At 38.0% G+C, this 14,200-nt stretch overlaps 1 protein-coding gene across 9 annotated transcripts in view; it reads right to left on the bottom strand.

Moving 5' to 3' along the window:
* LOC107227796 (rap guanine nucleotide exchange factor 2) overlaps positions 1-14,200 on the bottom strand; it is a 105,548-nt gene that overhangs the window by 60,074 nt on the left and 31,274 nt on the right. The window contains exons 1-2 of one of the 9 annotated variants that reach the window (XM_046746593.1): positions 13,359-13,926; positions 9,673-10,283 (exon numbers count right to left, since the gene is read on the bottom strand). The exons of the other annotated variants lie outside the window; for them this stretch is intronic. The gene's annotated coding sequence lies outside the window, so the exon portion shown is untranslated. Of the gene's footprint in view, positions 1-9,672; positions 10,284-13,358; positions 13,927-14,200 lie in introns of those variants that run through there. 9 annotated transcript variants of the gene reach the window in all.

Below are 14,200 nucleotides of genomic sequence, written 5' to 3'. Positions count from 1 at the left end.
ATCGCGGCGCCGTCGCATCATGGATCTTACGGAGGATAGAAATATGGCAACGAGCCATGTTTTTTCACCCACAACTTTGAGGATAACTCTCTTGACGTACTCGTCGGATCGTAAATCATACACCAACGTGTAATAACACGTTATTTTCAACACTCGTTTTTATCACTATACATCTAAAATTATTTCTCCTTTTTTTCTTCTTCGCACACGAAGGCATGAATTTTATCGAAGACGTGCAGATACAACTTATTGATACTGTTTCTTCACGCAGATAGCGGGAATTTTATGTGAGTGAATTGCTGCGCAATGCCGATTTTTCTTATAAATAAACGATTAAGAAAATCCAAGACCGAAAATTTGGATGCTGGACGATCCCCACCCCCCACAATATATTTTTAACGAAAATTCTCCAACGATATCACGAGAGTAAGTGACTTTTGCGAGCTTTCAGCTCAGTTGGTAAAACAGGACGCGAATTGTTCAACTTTTCTCGAACGGAAAATAACGCATTGCCAGTCGTTTACCAATCGTTCAATTGTATTTTGATCGAAGAATTCGATTAAAATTAATACAGAGAAAGTTGCTGAGCGTGACTTCAATATAGAAAGAAAGCACAAAAATGAGAAACACTGCTGAAATTAGAGAGGCATTTGTTACCCGCTGATTGAGACCAGCCGAAGCTCATACGCCGGCACCGGTAGCTTTGCCTCCTAGATTCTGGTGGTCGGTAATGCAGAAGCCTGTTATACCGGATGTTAGAATTCATAAAGGCGTTACGGAGCGACCGTCTTCTCTATGTATCAAATGCGAAGGAATTTAGCAAGGTAATTTTTTCATCGACAGTATTTTCTAGACACTGCCGTCTCTACCTGCGGAGTATAAAAATTATCATTCACTTTCGGTAATAATCGCAGGTATCTGAACGAATTTTCGGTAAATATCAATAAAATTCAACTTCCCGTAAGCGTGGCTAATTTTTCTTTTAGTCAAAATTTTTACACGAATTTTGAGAAAATCGCACGTGATTGGAAATACATGGAAGAACGAGATTCCGCGAAAGAATCTTCAAATCGGAATTGTAAGTCTGGATGATTTCGTTCAAACTTCGGGTAGTCGAGAGGGTCGGATCTTGATAGTCGCCTACCTTTTACAAATTTTGTTTATAAAGATTTATCCACCTCGAATTGAATTCTTCAACGTAAAGCTGACGTAAGAAGATTTTAGTTTTATTTATTTTTTCTTAATTCCACATTGGTAATCGTATAACAGAATTTCCAACTTTCTTGGCAAGGAAAAAAGAAAGAATCAAAAAGGAAACACAACTACGAGAACAATAATTTGTCCGATATGAGAACTTGACGAATAATTTCTCTCCAACGAATACCCATATATATTTTACACGTACGTCTGACGCAAAGCGAAGTATAAGGAATGTAAAATATGTTCCAATCCTGTAATCGCATGGACAATTATTTGGACTTCTGGTATTTTTATACTGCAACGAAGCCGGCCTAATGATTTAATTTCGGTTGAAAAGCTATCGAATTATCCACTCCACAATACATGTGAATATACATATGTATTATACGTATGTATGGGTATCACATATGTACGTCGTTACGCCGCATTTGATAATAGGTTATATCTACGTACCGGTTTCGGTATGTCAACATCGCATTTTACCGTCTAGCGCGTGGGTTTGACATATTAATCTTAATTCGTTACATTATTACATGCCATATTTATACGTAGGTACAGTTACACATGTGAGTATGAAAAATAAACATGGAATACGTCACGGTTTGCGTGGGCTATCAACCTGCAGTTATTATCATATAACGTGGACAATGTCGCGGGTGTTTGTTCCACTTAACTCGTCTTTTATTTTCTTTCCAATATCACGACTCTCCAAATTTAATAATTTCATACGCGTGTGTTCCGACGAAAATTCTTCATCTTTTCGATACAAATTTATACTGCCTTCAGCGGATTATTCGCATGTGTAGATATACACGCCTGAAATATATTTATAACCAAGTTCCGGACAAATGCGTAAATTAAAAATTAAAAATGATGCACGTATAATACAGACTTAAAAAACTAAAATATGTCAAAGAATATGGAAAATAGAAACTACGTTTTCTGCCTCCAAACATTATACTTGACGCAGAAAACCAAATGAGGAATGAATATCATTTGAATTAAAAAAAATAAAATAAAAATATATCTATTTACATATTAATCCGAGCTCTATTCGTAACTATAACATTAATTACGAATAAATAAATTACAATCTGCGTTTCCCTGAGTATAATAAAGGTATAACGATACCCACTCACTGTATTCCAACAGCTCCGTTGCATTAGATTTCCTACAGTACCTCCTCTGTATACGTACAGTATATCGTGTAGACAACGAGTGCGCAGTCTTTCTCTCTCTCTCTCTCTCTCTCAGAATCGGGTTTACAGAGGTAAGAACGAGTAATTTCCACAGCCTCTTACCTTACTGTACACTTCACGTTGTGTGTATATTACCTCCGTTCTCTCGTTACTCCCGCGGTTTCAATTCTCATCGAATCACTGGCTGCTGCTACTTCTGATCTCGATACCCCGGCGTTTTTCCTTCCATTCACTGTGTTACACTTTCTAGGCCTCGGGGCAACCGATGAAGAGAGACAGAGAGAGAGAAAGAGAGAGACAGAGAGAAGGCGAGTCACGCCAGGTATACAACAAACTTTTGTCACGATCAACTCTTTTCTTTTCTTCTCACGATTTCGTCGAGTTTTGCGTGTTTATTATATCTGTACACGGCGTGAAAGCAGGCGAAATCTTGGCGAGATGATTTGATCGAAGTGAGAAGTAGAAACGAAAAAAAAAAAAAAAAAAAAATAGTCAAGAAAAGTAAAATGATAAACGTAAAGGTGAGCGAATCCGGAAGATTCTAAATACACCAAACAAAGAGCTTTGAATAAATCTAACAATAAGATTCCTAAGTCCAAGTTATAGGTAACGCTTTATAGGCTGTGCGAGTTGAGAATATATTTCTTCGGTAAAAAATAAAAAGAGAAGACAACAGGTGTAGATAGAACAAAAAAAAAAAAGAAAATATTCCGCGTATAAGTTCCTCGTAAGAATTTTTCATTACTTTTCACGATGAACAACGACGGGCTTTGTTTAAGAAAAAAAAAAAAAAGTAACTCTCAAAGGCAGAAATTCACAAGGGCATGGATTCCTTTAGCTTCAAGAAAATAAAAATAAATAAAAAATTCACAAATAATTGAAAAACAGATTTTTTTTTAAAAACTACCATCGATTTTTTCCACGACATTTGAATCCAAGCGGTAAAAACGTAACGCAGTGGAAAAGAAATTTTTCTTCTCCTTCCCAACTGAAATTGTCGGTATCGGACTCGAAGGGTTTATAAGTACCTTAAATACAATACGAAACCACAGAAAACACTCCGACAGGTACCATAACAATATGTATAAAATAGCACGCGCGGCGATCGAACGGCTGCACGATTTTCTCTCTCCCATCGTCGGTTGGAAAGAGAAAGAGAGAGAGAGAGAGAGAGAGAGAGAGAGAGAGTGAAAGAGTGAGAGAGAGAGACTTCCGGCAACGGGATATAATTCAAGAGGAGGACTATCGTACGGGTGGAGGAACAATAATCCGAAAGGAGGCTCGCACACACGAGGAGTACGTGTGTCAATCCCGTAAGAATGCCGCAGGCACTTATGCGTGCCAGGGTACAATGGGCCTCGTGCGATGCGAGGGACAATCAAAGTATTAAGGGCCTGCTGGCATATGCGCGCAGCCTCCCTTTTTTGCTGGACCAATAACCGCACGAAGCAATGAAACCACTTTTAACGCTCTCCTGCAATCCCCGCTCTGTGTTCACCTCTTTGACTATTTACTACATATTATATTACATTGTTTAGGTACATTGTTTTGCCGGAGTGCAGCGGCAGTTCGATCATCTCGTGTATTGTATGCACGTATAATGGTCTTGTATGAATATTGTTTGCCGACTAATCGTTTCATCAATTTTTCACTCACCTCAGAGTTATTCTAATTATATATACGTGTATTTGTTGGACCGGTTTTTTTTTTTTTTTACGTACTCTTTGAAAAATTAATTTTTCGCCTGAAACGAAGCCTCGTGAAACCGGAATTCGGTAGCAAAATCTTAAACGGTGACTCATCCGGTTTGAATTTTTTCAAACACTCTAACCGAAATATCGCGATAACTATAAAAGTCAGGATGCAGTTTCATTTTGTAGACAATGAAATTTCCTATAAAAAAGGTCAGAGCTACTATACACTTAAATGTTCGTCTTGTACTTGATAGGAACGTTTAAAGTTGAGTGCATTGAATAAATGAATGGAGATGCTTATCAATTTTAAACGTTCGGTTCGAGTACAAGATAAAAATTTCGGTGCATAGTAGTCCTGACCTTATTTAAAGAAAATTTGCTTATACACAAAGTGAAACCAATAATAGCTTCCGAACTTGTAAATGTTAGTTTTCGATATATTTCGTTTAGAGTATTTGAAAAATTCAAACCGGATGAGGAACCTTTCAGAATTTTGCTACCGAATTCCGGTTTCACGAGGCTTCGTTTCAGGCCAATAACTAACTTTTCGAAGGATACGTAAGAAGAAGAAACAAGTCTTAAAAAAGAAAAACCAACCTAATATATATATATACCCTCAGATTCGTTGCGGATCGACTTGGTTTATCGATCGTGTGAATTTATACAAACGATGAATATCACGTAATTTGTTGTTAGCGATGGGATACGCATATATCAATCTATGTGCGTAATATATCTAAAAACCTCAAATCAATCAAAAATATTAAAAGAGAGGAACGAGAAAGCGGAGAAGGATCGGAATAAACGCCCTCGATAATTTAAGCCTGAAGAGAATCGATTACCCTGAACAATTGATTCGATGCGCTTTTGCATTAATAAAACGAAGCCTTTCCGCATGTCCGATTTGCGACTCGCGTCTGTGATCGGTTCGTTACCGGTGTACGTGCATAACATTCACAGTGTACACGCAAATACCACGTCTGGAGCAACGAGTCTGATCAGACACGCGCGTCACTACTATTCTATTCGCACGCTTTACGGGCGATCGGCGCAGTAGTAAATACCGTCGAAGACGGCCGAGGAACTGTGGCGGACGCGTACGGTCAGCTATCACTGTCGCTGCAGGACGAGATGATTACGCGTGACTTACGCGGTGAGTTAAAAACGGGGCGGGGTTGAAATTCCGAATTTGAAAAGATCCGATGGCGCGGAATTATAAATTTTTTCGTAGCGAAACTTGAAGCGAAGAAATCGAACTTTGACGAAAAAAATCTGTGTCGCAGACTATTTGTAGGAAAATCATTTGTGAATACGAAATAAGCTATTTTCTATCAGGGTCAATCGAACTGAACAGATTTTCCAGTGAATAAGCCAATGTCCTTGATGAAGAGGTTTTTATTGTTAGAAAAGAAAAATCACTATCATAAGGACGTTTTTAATAACGATTGAAATTTTATTAGCTCATGTAGCACTTTATGAACATAACAATTCGTAAAACAGGACGAACGGAAGTTGAGAAAAAATAAAATTATAACGTACAAGAATTTCGAATACTTGAAATGGCAGAATTTTATTGTTCTTTTAACATTGTTGTTGTTGTTGTTTTGTTTTTTTTTTTTTTTTTTTTTGCCCCAATCAAAACGAAGTCATGAATGTTTGCTAATCGAGGGCGTATATTTTTTCCATATATGTATACGAGCAGAAAATTGTGCGAGGATATGATCGCAGAGACGCGCAACCTTTGATGCTATTATACCTCAAACATAAACTCTATGGTCGACATAGCGTGGTAACCACAAGAATTATGGTAGAGGTTGCGTGATGGGAAACCCCGTAGAAATTATAAGTATATCTATGGATAATGTGACCTTACGTTACACGCCATATAAAATAAATCTTTCCGGTTATCTATTTTCCCAGGTTCTTGCCGCAGCTGAAATCTTGTTTAGAGATTTCCATTGACTGAATGTATAGACGTAATACATATTTCTTTATGGAGATTTTCAACACCCATGTTTTGCTTTCTTTGCGAAAAAGAAATTATATACTATGAAAGAAAAAAACAAAAAAATACAAAAACAAAACAACAATTCTATCTCATCGAGTCATTTAAGGTACAGTTTAAATTTACTCAGGTTTGAAAATCTGTAGTGCGGAGAAAAAAAAAAAAATGGTACGAATTTCAAGCGATAATTCGTGAATTTACATTTTATTTGGAATCGTTTAAATAACTGAGTAAAATTTTCCAAAAAAACCGTACGTGTATAATATCATGAAATATATTTCCATGGTCGTAACTACGCATATATTAACTTTTAAATTCAATGTTTTTCTTTCTTTTTTTCTAACAAACGCTAACCAACGCCGCACGACCGTCTATATCTTGGTAAAATATATCTAAATACGTAATGAAAAATTTCCGATGCAATTGTATTATTTGTAATTATTTAACTGACATCGGTGAGGATTTTTTCCCGCAATCTCGATGGAAAGTTTGAAACATCTTATGTATACATGATATATGATATAACGTACCGAATGTTTATAACCGGCTGCGTATCCGATTTGCAAAACTCGACAGTTTATACCGTATGTTGCACGTTTTGTATGCACGAGGACTGCAAGCGATGAAAAAGCGCAACGATTATTTATATAAGACGTGTTATACGGCATACGTATATTATCGTTATCATTATCATAATCGCATCGCACGCACGATTCGACACTTTGTACCCGAGTCATGCGGTCATGCGCCGAACGTCCGATCAATCTCGTATATCCTACGAAGAGTAACGAAGGCGGGAGGGTTTCCATTTCATTCCGGGAAAAGCTCGCTCGGTGATAACGATTAAATATATTCCTATAGGTACTTGAAACTAGAACGCGTTTTTCTATGATTTCTGATCCTCAGAATCCGTTACAAATGCACATGGACGGATTTTTATTTTTATTTTTTTAAGAAAAAGTTGTATCCGATAAAATCACCGACAGACAAGAAAGAAGAATTAGAATTGGTTGTAACGCAAGCGTTGATAAATAATTTGCAAGAAGTACAAATAATTATGAGATTGAATTTCCGAAAACGCACATGCAAAATGATAAAAGCGATTTTGATTTTTGCCCTAACTGTTACAAATAACGTCACATGTTGAGGAGAAAATGGTTAATTGACAGTTTTAGAATTGTCTGAAATTCTGTAAATCGTAACTAACGATTAACGAAGCGGGATTCGGGATTCAAATTGGGAATTTCCACCCCATAAAACTATCTAGCGCAATTCGTGACACGTTTCGGAATCGTACCGACACCGACGTGTTAAATCCAGGTATCGTCGGTGTTTTCTCGCAATCCTTGGACCCTTGGAAAAATAAAAATAAAGAATAAAATGAAAAGGAAAAAAAGACGGAGAGAAAAAGAGTCGAAACGGGATCGCGGGCGCAGCGGCCAAGGTTATCGAGTGCATTCCGACGACGACGACGTCGGGCTGCGAGTACCTACGTCATGTGTGTGTGTGTGTGTGTGTGTGTGTGTGTGTGTAGTAACGCACGCGTATATATTATATACACAGACAGTGATTCCGGTGCGCGGCATTCGGTCCAGCTATCTATACATCGCGTTGCGTTAAAGCCAAGGTGCATCGCACGCCTGGGCCGTTGAAGATGGGGTCCAAAATGAGCGGTTAAATTGAGGGGCTGCTGAAGGAGAGAAACGGGAAGGGAGAAATTCCGAAATTGCATCACAGCCCGAAGCCCGGTCATGCTGCATCGTCCTCTGCTGCTGCAATTTCCCGTTCGCGGTGAAAACGTGCCTTGCATCGTCCGCGAAATTGGTTCGAGGCTTCGTTTAAGGTATTCCTTGCGCGGAGGGCAGTATTTTGTCGAGGCATATGAGAAGGGCTCCACGTTCTCGATAGTTCCTAAATTACGCTGGCTTTTGGTATAACAATGATTTACAATCGATAATTACACCCAACGACAAACTGGAATCGAAAATTTATCGTCAATTCGCGGTTACGATAATACTTGTTTCGCCCTTCTGACATTTTTCCAAGTTTTATTAATATTGTTATTATTGCTTTATCACCACCGTATTCAGCGAGAAATTTTATCACAGATTCGAGTATTCTCTGCTGCCTACAGCAGCATCTTGAAAAGAAAATCTCGTTCATTTTTGTCGGACGACACTTGTGTGTGATATACACATGTATAATAAATAATTGTCGTTGCGGACAAGAGATGCATCTCAGCTGATATCGCCTTCTCGGTTCTCTCTCGTTTTCGTCATAACTCTTCACCTCGCTACGATGGATGGATGGATGTAAATAACTGTAAAGTAGTAGCGAGGCTGCTCGTACAACTTGTATAATTACGAAAGCAACGGCATAGCTGCGAAGAATGACATTTTAAATAAAACAGAGGAAAGAAAGAAGATGAAGTAATATGTCAGTGGTGGTGGGTAAAATCCCCCCCCAAAAAAAATAAAATAAATAAAATAAACAAATAAAAAAACATTATTAATATCAAGTAAAAATAAATTGGCCGAAAAGGTTGAAAAAAAATAAACATACAAAACAGTGCATTACGTATATGGCTTATGTATACCTATGTATTATAATATTACGACTATTCTCCAACTAGTTTTGTAATAACTGGTTGTTACATCTCTCTTCTCTCTCTCCCTCTCTCTCTCTGCGTAGCGATTAAGCATATCGTGTATCTGCAACCCCCTCGGGCATTTATACGCACACCAGCATGCAAATTTAATAACCCGTCGTCTACGTCAGCTTTTAATATTACATACGTATGTATGTCCGTATGGACGTATCAAGTATGCGAGTGTATGGCATTTGTAAATTTATTCACGCCAGCTCACAATTTTCGATTCAAAATTCTTTTCGACGGCACAATACTTTCCTCTTCCTTTTCATCTTGTCTCATCCAAGCTTCGCCCAACTTTCGCTGGAAACACATTCAACCTCACACCATAACGCAATTAAGTCTGGCATCATTATGCCCGTTACGGTAAAGCGACGATGATGATGACATTGTGTATATCATACTGTGACACGCACGGGTCATACATATATAATGACCGGCCGGTTAATATATACACCGGATAATTTATCTCTGATTGTAATAAACATTCGGGCCAATCGAAGAAAGGACAAACTTATTCGCGTGTATTCTACAAACCATGTATAATTATAACAAAAATAACAACAACAACAATAATAATCGAGAAACGGTTTTTTCCACGATTAATTCTTAATACACGTTACTGATGCTTCGTTTCTGTCAAACAAAGACAATCAACTGATAAATCAACGAACGTGTTAAATCTTGATTTCAATTGTTCTCGTTCATTTGATCCCTGCAGACGCACAATTACTTCCATTTTACGGAATATGTAAAATATTCGGAACACCATCAAGAATTGTTGACTCGTAGGGAAATTATTATTACTGTTATTATTGTTGTTGTTATTTATTTAATAACGCGGTACGAGTTCCGGGCAGGTATGGCTAGAAGATAAAGAAGAAGAAAAATAAAGAAAACGTTCAACATATCGATGCTGCTCACCGTTCATCTTGGGTGATGGTAATGTCGGGGGGAGGCGGGGGTGGTGGGGCACCGTCCGTAGCATCCAGTTTGCCGGCTTTTTTGTTGTTGCTACGGTGTTTTGTATTTTGACGAACACCGGTATTACCTCCCTTCCGCGTAACTCCAGATACGACGACGACGACAACGACGAGGACAAGAAGGGTGAGGTAATTTTTACGTTAGATCAATATCCTCTCAACACGGCACTGCGGTGTAACAAACAGCGAGTAAAAAGGAAGTCGCACAGTGCTGCGGCACAGACACTTACTTTCGGTAAGAAACACGCACAAAGTATAATTCACGGACGCGGATAATTATTGCACTCGGCGAAAAAACGAGACATTTTTTTTGTTTTTTTTTTTTTTTTATTTTCTTTTTTCTTTAAGATTACTTTTCTTCAAACTTCGTCGCTCTGAGTTTCCTCTCCTCGACAATTTGCACAACGTCTTTGACTTTGCAAAGTTCTCTTTTTGTGTCACACTTTGGGCGGAGATTTCGGTGTTTATAACAAAACGGCAAACACAACACTTTTCTTTCGATTATATCTTCAGATTATGTGTATACACAGAAACCGTGTTCAATAAAATCATCTGAAATTTTACAGATAGTATAATTAAGTCATCCACTCTTTGCTTTATACGTACGATAATGTATGTGTAACAGCGTTTCGATCCTAATTCTTTCTTTGTTTCGTTCAAATAATTTTCCGCCAAGTTTACTTCCTCGAATCTTCCTATGGTATGATAAATAATTCACTTCCTCGTTAGAACGTCACTTTCTCACTAAAGACGAAAGAGTTTACAATTTATAACCGAGGTTGTTTATTTAAAAAACAAAACCTTGCAACGCGCACGTATTATATACATAAATCTATTCGTTTATACACAGTTATGCATACGACACGCGTGTAATGTTTACACGCAATATATTATATATATATATACATACACACACACATATAAGCGAACCGAATGTAAACGATTTGATTTTCGAAACACGTGCAGTATGCAAAAGACAAGATCCCCCGTCATGACGATGGTAAAGTAAGTAAGATCGAGACAAATATTTACAGTGTGTGGTTTCAGACACGATTTTTGTTCATCTCGCAGCTGAATTGCAACGAATAAATGAATAAATTCTCCAGTTACGAAAATATTCAACCCGTGACTTGGATGCAACGACATTAAATATCGACCACATCGACAATCAAGGTGTTAAAAATTATCGAAACTAAAAGTATTCCAATTCCCCGCCCCGTAATAATCATTGCGAAAATCGTCAATGGTCCGACTTTGCAATCATTAATATCGTGTAACTATACCCTGGTGAATATTTCTACGACTACGAATTCTCACGAAAATTCTAACACTTGGTGTTATTTCGTAGAGGAAAAAAATTCTAAATGTGCATAGTTTTTCATAAAGAATTTGCTAATTTCCCTACAAAATTATAGTGTCGTGTAGATTTTTTTTCGTGTCAAATTATGCATATATTGCAATCTTGTAGGACAAAAAAATTTTTTTTTTTATGCAAATAATCGTACGAAATATCTTCAAAAGTCGTAGAAATCATTTTCACCAGGGTATTGTCGTTTCCACCGACATGTAGGGTACAGGGTGTTTGTAATTTCTCGTTACAGCACAAACGCGTAGAGATACCTTCGCTCATTAAACCCGGGAAACATTAACAAAGCGCTTCTCTATGCAAGTGCTATATGACGTGTAATTGTGTACAGTGCGGGGTTGTAATAAGCATGAGCGATGGTATAAAAGCGCATATCGAAAGGATGGATGCGAGGTTTGTTTGTACCGTATACGTATACGTATAATAATAATAATAATAACAATAATAACAATAATAATAATGTATCAGACGCCTGCAGATCGCGGTAAACACGAGGAGGAAGAGGAGTATTTTATCACTGCATGCAGGACATTCCTCTTTACGTCCTCAATACGAGAATAGAGACATTCATGCTTCGTGAATTGGGGAGAATTTTATTCCTATCCGCAATTGCATAAATCGCTTTGTAACGTGATCGATCGATACATGCAATAAAGCTAATTTTTCACCTATACGCGTATCTAGTATAAATAATTCATATTGCAAAAATTATTACTCTCATATTAAAACGGGGTGGCCGCAAATTTTTGTAAAAAATATTTCATGACATTGCCAGATTTTCTAGGACCTAACATCTAGTTTACCCTAACATTTTTCCAGTTCCAACAAGTTACTAAAACCTGAATCGTTCAGCTTATTCGGTTCAAATTCGATTCGAATTGAAGATGAATATAACGTAGAAAAAAAAGTCAGTTTAAAAGGCAATTTGTTCGCTCGACGAAAAAAGAGTGAACTTGTAAGCCTCAAAGAATCCTTTCTAATTTCCGTGACAGCAAAACTGATATTTTCAATTTTTTTTCACGAGCAAATAAAAAAATCCCCCGACAATTCCAGGCTTCCCGTGACCCCCTTGTAAATACCCTGACATTTCCAGATTTGCCAGATTTTCCAGGTGTCTGGCCACCCCGTAAAAGTTCCGCATGTTCGTAATGCCGACGTCGACTTTGTCGCGTTATAGAAAGTGAATATTTACACAGATATTTCATACCCCTTGGATATTTCGCGGTACGTACGGACATATATAGTATATACCTGGATACATGCGTACTACATGTACGTTGTACACGTTTACACTACGTAGGATGTACGAGCTGTAGAGTTGCATTGCTCAAATATCAAAAGGTCGTTCTTACACTGCAGCGGGTTTATTTATACATACGAGTAAATATCAGCGAGCAATGTGTCTATATATGCATATGTGTGTATGTACATGTATGTATAACACGATACGTAATCAATCTCCCGGAAATGTTGAACGTGTTCTATCTCTCTGTCTTACTATCAATTTTCATTCTCAATGACTTATATTTGCCTTTGCGGATAAAAGAAGTATGTAAAAGACAAACTGAGCACCGATACCGGCAAATTTATCTACAAGTACATACGATATACCAATGAAATAATTTAACATCATATAATTTTCCGCATCGAGAAAAAGATTGAAGAATAAAGATGAGTATAATTTTAACATGTCATCAGAAATTTTTTACGTTTCATTTGTTCACTTGTATTACACCGGGCTATACGATTATTTTGATAAATTTACCTCAAGTTTACGAGTAACATTGAATTTCCTCAGACTGTATCTCAAAACTTTCGTCACAGAGTTGTTTTACACAATTTTTACATACTCGTCGCGCGTATAACTGGGCAGAAGTTTTGTCGAAAAATATGTAAATTCGCAAAGTTTTTTGCAAGTCTATAATACAAAGGCAAAGGGAATCTCGACGCAGAGGTTATGCGTCAGTCTCACACACGCGTGTATATAAATTAATTGCGACAAAGGTACAAAGGGCAATCGAGGTACAGCGGCGGAATGCGATGCAACCGGTGAATCAGTTGGAAACGACGATACGCTGTAACATCCTGTTGCAACGCACACGGGACGTTGGAACCGTCGATAATTGATAAAACCGAAACGATTTTTGAAAGCAACGTTTCTAACAGCAGTTGTTATACACCTGTGCAAGGATTTCCAAATCAAATATCGCATACGTATAAAATAAAGAGAGATGACAATAATTGTAGTGTAAACATTGTACCTGTAATCACTGTTATACCTGTACACGCTGTATGTATTTCCTAAAAATAGGAGTAAAACAACAAACAGCAAACAAACGAAATACGTATTAAACGCACTTTCTTGTTGTACGGGGGGGGGGGGGGGGGGGGGGGGAACACTTTGGAGCACTGGTTTAACTGGATTTTCACTGTGTCACAAGCGGGAACCGGATATTCACTTTTAACGTTGAACGAAGGAAGTAACGAACCGCATTTATCGAATGAAATGCCAGACTTGGAAGTTTCGTATATATTGTATTACGAGTATGTGTGATAAAGAAACTTTCAATTTATCCGTCAGATTTTCGAAAACCGATGTATATCGTAAAATTGACAATGACGGAGTCTTCGAAGGATCGGAAAAATCGACGAATCGACGAATCGACGAATCGGCGTGTTTTGACGCAAGGTGATCGAGAAAACGGATGAAAAATTGACGGAGGAATCCAGGGAGCGATTGTGAATACGTAGTTTATCGTTGGTTGTATCGCGCCGCGACGCGTTTCGACGTCGTCGTCGTTCCGTTCGGAGAGACAGGCGAATGAGGTGTCCACGGAGTATCTGACTGGCGGGCGACGAGCTGTGTTCGACTTCGTTTAAACTCGGCTCCCTTCGGATTAGAGGAGAGAGAGTTGAATCTAGAGAGAAATTCAACCCGAGAGAGAGAGAGAGAGAGGAGAGAGAGAGGAGAGAGAGAGGAGGGAGAGAGAGAGAGACAGGGAAAGAGAGAAACCTGCACCACGCCCCTCAGCCGGTTTGTACATACGTAACATTCGTGCATATGACACATAATTATATAATATTAATATATGAACATATTTGA

The sequence above is a fragment of the Neodiprion lecontei genome, chromosome 1 (assembly GCF_021901455.1).
Source record: "Neodiprion lecontei isolate iyNeoLeco1 chromosome 1, iyNeoLeco1.1, whole genome shotgun sequence".
NCBI classification, from domain to species: Eukaryota; Metazoa; Arthropoda; class Insecta; order Hymenoptera; family Diprionidae; genus Neodiprion; species Neodiprion lecontei.
The sequence above is the reverse complement of the archived record's forward strand: the minus strand, read 5'-3'. Positions and strand labels throughout refer to the sequence as shown.